Genomic DNA, 6,308 nt, shown 5'->3' on the forward strand with positions numbered 1-6,308 from the left:
GCATCTGGAAAAAGGCTAGTCCGGAGAAGAAAAGGTGAGCGCTACCATCAGTCCTGTGTCATGCCAACAGTAAAGCATCCTCAGACCATTCATGTGTGGGGGTGCTTCTCATCCAAGGGAGTGGGCTCACTCACAATTTTGCCCAAAAACACAGCCATGAATAAAGAATGGTACCAAAACACCCTCCAACAGCAACTTCTTCCAACAATCCAACAACAGTTTGGTGAAGAATAATGCATTTTCCAGCACGATGGAGCACCGTGCCATAAGGCAAAAGTGATAACTAAGTGGCTCGGGGACCAAAACGTTGACATTTTGGGTCCATGGCCTGGAAACTCCCCAGATCTTAATCCCATTGAGAACTTGTGGTCAATCCTCAAGAGGCGGGTGGACAAACAAAAACCCACTAATTCTGACAAACTCCAAGAAGTGATTATGAATGAATGGGTTGCTATCAGTCAGGAATTGGCCCAGAAGTTGATTGAGAGCATGCCCAGTCGAATTGCAGAGGTCCTGAAAAAGAAGGGCCAACACTGCAAATACTGACTCTTTGCATAAATGTCATGTAGTTGTTGATAAAAGCCTTTGAAACGTATGAAGTCTGTGTAATTATATTTTACTACATCACAGAAACAACTGAAACAAAGATCTAAAAGCAGTTTAGTAGCAAACTTTGTGAAAACTAATATTTGTGTCATTCTCAAAACTTTTGGCCACGACTGTACATGAGGCATTGGTATACAATTTGATCAAAAAGCATAGGCCCACTCACCACGACAAGGTTGCCTCCTCGAGTGGGAACCTACTCTAAATTTGGTGCGGCGCTGTGTGGTGACCACCGACGCTGCAGCACTGCACCAGTATGCAGCATAGTGGTAGGAATACTATAAATTGCGCTGAGAAGCTATGTTAATTATGCTGAGATTACAGCATATTATTGAGGATGTGCGATCCAGTTTCACTCTCATATTTTACAAGAGAAGAATTAGGTGTTGAGGATGGCGTGGAATTGCACCACATTTCCATAATGATGAGGCAATTTTTATGGAACCTGCTAATAGTGATGGACGAACATCAGCCGGGTCGATTCGCGAACGCGATCAAATGTTCGCGAATCGCAAGTTCGCGGCGGGCCCCATTCACTTTAATGGCAGGCGAACCTGAAAAACCTTTAGGTCATATTTGCAGCCACCAAATACTTACTAGAAGTGCACAAATCGTCCCACAACATGGACAGTGACATACCAGAGGGGTATCAATGGCAAAAATTCCCCCCAAAAATATGTATTTTAATCAGGGGCCATTTTATGCGTCTTAAAGGGAATCTCTCAAAAATGTGCCCTGCTTGAGCCTAGAAAAATATAATTTTAGGCCACGGGAGTACAGGCCTCAAACATTAGGCATTCATCTGACAGAAAACATCAAGTGATTATGTGGCTGGAGGTATATTAGACGTTTATTGCATATCAATTTTACTGTAGGCCAGTACAAATAGATGTCAAATACATGTTTAAAAGAACTAAAAATATAAAATATAAAATTGGATTAAAAACTTGGCTAACGAAATCTCCCCACTTGAATAAAGCCCTAATGATAAGAAGGTGAAATTTGATAACACGTGTCGAATTCCTCCGAGGCCCCAACAATTAGACATTCACCGTACAGAAAAGATCAAGTGATTATGTGACTGGAGGTATATTAGACGGTAAATGGATATCAATTTTACTGTTGGCCAGAGGACTACAGGCCCCAAAAATTATTCATTCACCATACAGAAAAGAACAAGTGATTATGTGACTGGAGGTATATTAGAAGGTCAATGGATATCAATTTTACTGTTGGCCAGTGGACTATAGGCCCCAAAAATTATTAATTCCCCGTACAGAAAAGAACAATTGATAATGTGGCTGGAGGTACATTAGGTGGTCAACATATAACAATTTTACTGTTGGCCAGTTAGATTACAGGCCCCAAAAATTATGCATTCACCGTACAGAAAAGATCAAGTCATTATGTGGCTGGAGGTATATTAGACGGTCATTGTATATCAATTTTACTGCAGGCCAGTGGAGTACAGGCCCCAAACATTAGGCATTCACCGGACAGAAAACATTAAGTCATTATGTGGCTGGAGGTATATTAGACGGTCATTGGATATCAATTTTACTGCAGGCCAATACAAATACATGTCAAATACATATGTTTAAAAGAACTAAAAATATAAAATTGGATTAAAAACATGGCTAATGAAATCCCCCCTCTTGAAAAAAAAACAATGGTAATAGGAGAAATTCTATTAAACGTGGTCGTCACAGGTGTTGAATTCCTCTGTGATCCATGCCTCATTCATTTTTAGAAATTTGAGGTAGTCCACACTGTCGTGACCTAGGCGAGTGCGAGTTATCGGTCACGATCCCCCTGCTGCGCTGAACGTCCTTTCGGACAGGACACTCGACGAGGGGCAAGCTAAGAGTTTCATGGCAAATTGTGCCAGCTCTGGCCACAGGTCAAGCTTGCACACCCAGTAGTCAAGGGGTTCATTGACTCTCAGAGCGTCCACATCGGCCGTTAAACCGATCAGTCTAGGCATTCCCTGAGGCTGGATCCGGAGAGTTGGCTGCAAGAATGATCCCATATTCGAAGTGACCAACACAACTTCAAACTGCCCTCTTCTTGCATGCGCAGTAGGATTGGTACCCGCAACTGTTTCTCTGTGGGTGGAAATTCCTCTGCCATCGCCTGCAACAGAAGAACGCAGCATCTGTCGAAGCAAGGCCTGGAAATTCTGCATTCTGACAGCCCTCTATGATGCTGGTAAACACAGAAGCATGAAGGCCCTCATTTGCACTAAATTGGAAGCAGTGGAGCGGCCTGGCTCCTGCTTATCGTCCAGGAGAATTTCGTCCTCTGTCTCCTCCACCCATCCACGGACAACACCAGGGATCCCAGAAAAGTTTAAAGCCTGCTCTTCTTTCTCCGTCTCCTCCCCCCAGGCACTATCCTCCTCTGACTCATCTTCAGACTCCTGCTGACTTGTCTCAGATAGAGTAGCCCCCCCTGGGAATTCATTCAGCATTGAAACTTCTTCATCTTCCTGCTCCTTGACGGCTTGATTGATGACACAACGCAATGCAAGCTCCAGAAATAAGGCGTAAGGTACGAAGTCACTAATAGCACCCTGGCTGCGACTGACCAGTTTGGTGATCTCTTAAAATGGCCACAGAAGTCTGCATGCGTTGAGCATGAGCAGCCACTGGCGTGGTGAAAAAAAAACAAGCTCCCCAGAACCTGTCCTGCTGCAGAGTTCGTACAGGTAGTCGTTAACGGCACGTTTCTGCTGGAGCAGCCTATCAAGTATGTACAAGGTAAAGTTCCAGCGCATCCGGCAGTCACAAATCAGACGTCTGATGGGCAAGTGGTGTCGCCGCTGAACGTCAGCAAGGTGAGCCATGGCCGTGTAAGATCTTCTAAAATGGCCAGAGATTTTCCTGGCCTGCCGCAAGACGTCCTGGACCCCGGGTATTTGGCAACGAATTGCTGCACGACTAAGTTCAGGACGTGTGCTACAGTAGGTGAACCCGATTTTGTGTCAATCTCGCTCTCTTTCTCGGCGAGATTGAGCACCTACGAGCCCCATCGCGGGAGCCAGCGCCGAGCTGGCTTGCCGCGATGGAGACAGAGCCGTCATAGAAGCGACGGGAGATCTGACTTGGATTCCCGCCAATTCTACACGTGTGCGGCGTTTGTTATGAATCCTGAGGGGGAAGTCCCCGCCGGATTTTAAATAAAAATCCGGCCTGGGTCCCCCCCTCAGGAGCATACCGGGCCCTTAGGTCTGTTATGGGTTGTAAGGAGAGCCCCCCCTACGCCGAAAAAAACGGCGTAGGGGGTCCCCCTACAATCCATACCAGACCCGTATCCAAAGCACGCTACCCGGCCAGCCAGGAAGGGAGTGGGGACGAGCGAGCGCCCCCCCCTCCTGAGCCGTACCAGGCTGCATGCCCTCAACATGGGGGGGTTGGGTGCTCTGGGGCAGGGGGCGCACTGCGGCCCCCCCACCTCAGAGCACCCTGTCCCCATGTTGATGAGGACAGGGCCCCTTCCCGACAACCCTGGCCGTTGGTTGTCGGGGTATGCGGGCGGGAGGCTTATCGGAATCTGGGAGCCCCCTTTAATAAGGGGGCCCCCAGATACCGGCCCCCCACCCTAAGTGAATGAGTATGGGGTACATCGTACCCCTACCCATTCACCTGCAAGAAAAGTGGTAAAAACACAAATAAACCACACAGTGTATTAAAATATTTTATTTTTCTGCTCCGGAGGCCGCCCCCTGTCTTCTTTATTAGCTCTTTTACCAGGGGGGGCTCTTCTTCTTCCGCTATCCCGACGGGTCTTCTCCGCTATCCGGGGGGTCTTCTCAACTCTCCGGGGTTCTCCTTCTGTCTTCTCCGCTATCCGGGGGGTCTTCTCAACTCTCCGGGGTTCTCCTTCTGTCTTCTCCGCTATCCGGGGGGGTCTTCTCAACTCTCCGGGGTTCTCCTTCTGTCTTCTCCGCTATCCGGGGGGGTCTTCTCAACTCTCCGGGGTTCTCATTCTGTCTTCTCCTTCTGTCTTGTTGACTCGGCGCACCCCGGTTCTTCGTCTCGCGAGACTCGGCGCACCCCGGTTCTTCGTCTCGCGAGACGTCTCGCGAGACGAAGAACCGGGGTGCGCCGAGTCAACAAGACAGAAGGAGAACCCCGGAGAGTTGAGAAGACCCCCCCGGATAGCGGAGAAGACAGAAGGAGAACCCCGGAGAGTTGAGAAGACCCCCCCGGATAGCGGAGAAGACAGAAGGAGAACCCCGGAGAGTTGAGAAGACCCCCCGGATAGCGGAGAAGACCCGTCGGGATAGCGGAAGAAGAAGAGCCCCCCCTGGTAAAAGAGCTAATAAAGAAGACAGGGGGCGGCCTCCGGAGCAGAAAAATAAAATATTTTAATACACTGTGTGGTTTATTTGTGTTTTTACCACTTTTCTTGCAGGTGAATGGGTAGGGGTACGATGTACCCCATACTCATTCACTTAGGGTGGGGGGGCCGGTATCTGGGGGCCCCCTTATTAAAGGGGGCTCCCAGATTCCGATAAGCCTCCCGCCCGCATACCCCGACAACCAACGGCCAGGGTTGTCGGGAAGGGGCCCTGTCCTCATCAACATGGGGACAGGGTGCTCTGAGGTGGGGGGGCCGCAGTGCGCCCCCTGCCCCAGAGCACCCAACCCCCCCATGTTGAGGGCATGCAGCCTGGTACGGCTCAGGAGGGGGGGGGGGGGCGCTCGCTCGTCCCCACTCCCTTCCTGGCTGGCCGGGTAGCGTGCTTTGGATACGGGTCTGGTATGGATTGTAGGGGGACCCCCTACGCCGTTTTTTTCGGCGTAGGGGGGGCTCTCCTTACAACCCATAACAGACCTAAGGGCCCGGTATGCTCCTGAGGGGGGGACCCAGGCCGGATTTTTATTTAAAATCCGGCGGGGACTTCCCCCTCAGGATTCATAACAAACGCCGCACACTTGTAGAATTGGCGGGAATCCAAGTCGGATCTCCCGTCGCTTCTATGACGCGCTTGCTGGGATGTGCTGTCACTATTCCAGTGAGTGCGAGATCTCGGCACCATGTTGCCGAGTATCAGCGCGACGCTGTCGTGCTAAAAGCACAATCTCACAAACACCTACTGTATGCACGGCACATGTGTCATTTTGCCCTGTTTCAGCACACTGGGTATATGTAAAAAGACACCCCAAAACACATTGCCCAACTTCTCCTGAGTACGGCGATACCACATGTGTGACACTTTTTTTCAGCCTAGGTGGGCAAAGGGGCCCACATTCCAAAGAGCACCTTTAGGATTTCACAGGGCATTTTTTGCACATTTTGTTTTCAAACTACTTCTCACGCATTAGGGCCCCTAAAATGCCAGGGCAGTATAACTACCCCACAAGTGACCCCATTTTGGAAAGAAGACACCCCAAGGTATTTCGTGATGGGCATAGTGAGTTCATGGAAGTTTTTATTTTTTGTCACAAGTTAGTGGAATATGAGACTTTGTAAGAAAAAAATAAATCATCATTTTCCGCTAACTTGTGACAAAAAATAAAAAATTCTAGGAACTCGCCATGCCCCTCACGGAATACCTTGGGGTGTATTCTTTCCAAAATGGGGTCACTTGTTGGGTATTTATACTGCCCTGGCATTTTAGGGGACCTAATGCGTGAGAAGTAGTTTGAAATCAAAATGTGTAAAAAATGCCCTGTGAAATCCTAAAGGTGCTCTTT

At 49.0% G+C, this 6,308-nt stretch overlaps 1 long non-coding RNA gene across 1 annotated transcript; it reads left to right on the forward strand.

The window, feature by feature from the left end:
• Positions 1-725: 725 nt before the first annotated feature.
• On the forward strand, positions 726-5,481 carry LOC121000686. Its single transcript, XR_005778878.1, has 3 exons — positions 726-860; positions 998-1,003; positions 5,470-5,481. It is a non-coding gene; the product is annotated as an uncharacterized LOC121000686 (long non-coding RNA).
• The last annotated feature ends 827 nt before the right edge of the window (positions 5,482-6,308 follow it).

Source organism: Bufo bufo, chromosome 5 (genome assembly GCF_905171765.1).
Source record: "Bufo bufo chromosome 5, aBufBuf1.1, whole genome shotgun sequence".
Lineage (NCBI taxonomy): Eukaryota > Metazoa > Chordata > Amphibia > Anura > Bufonidae > Bufo > Bufo bufo.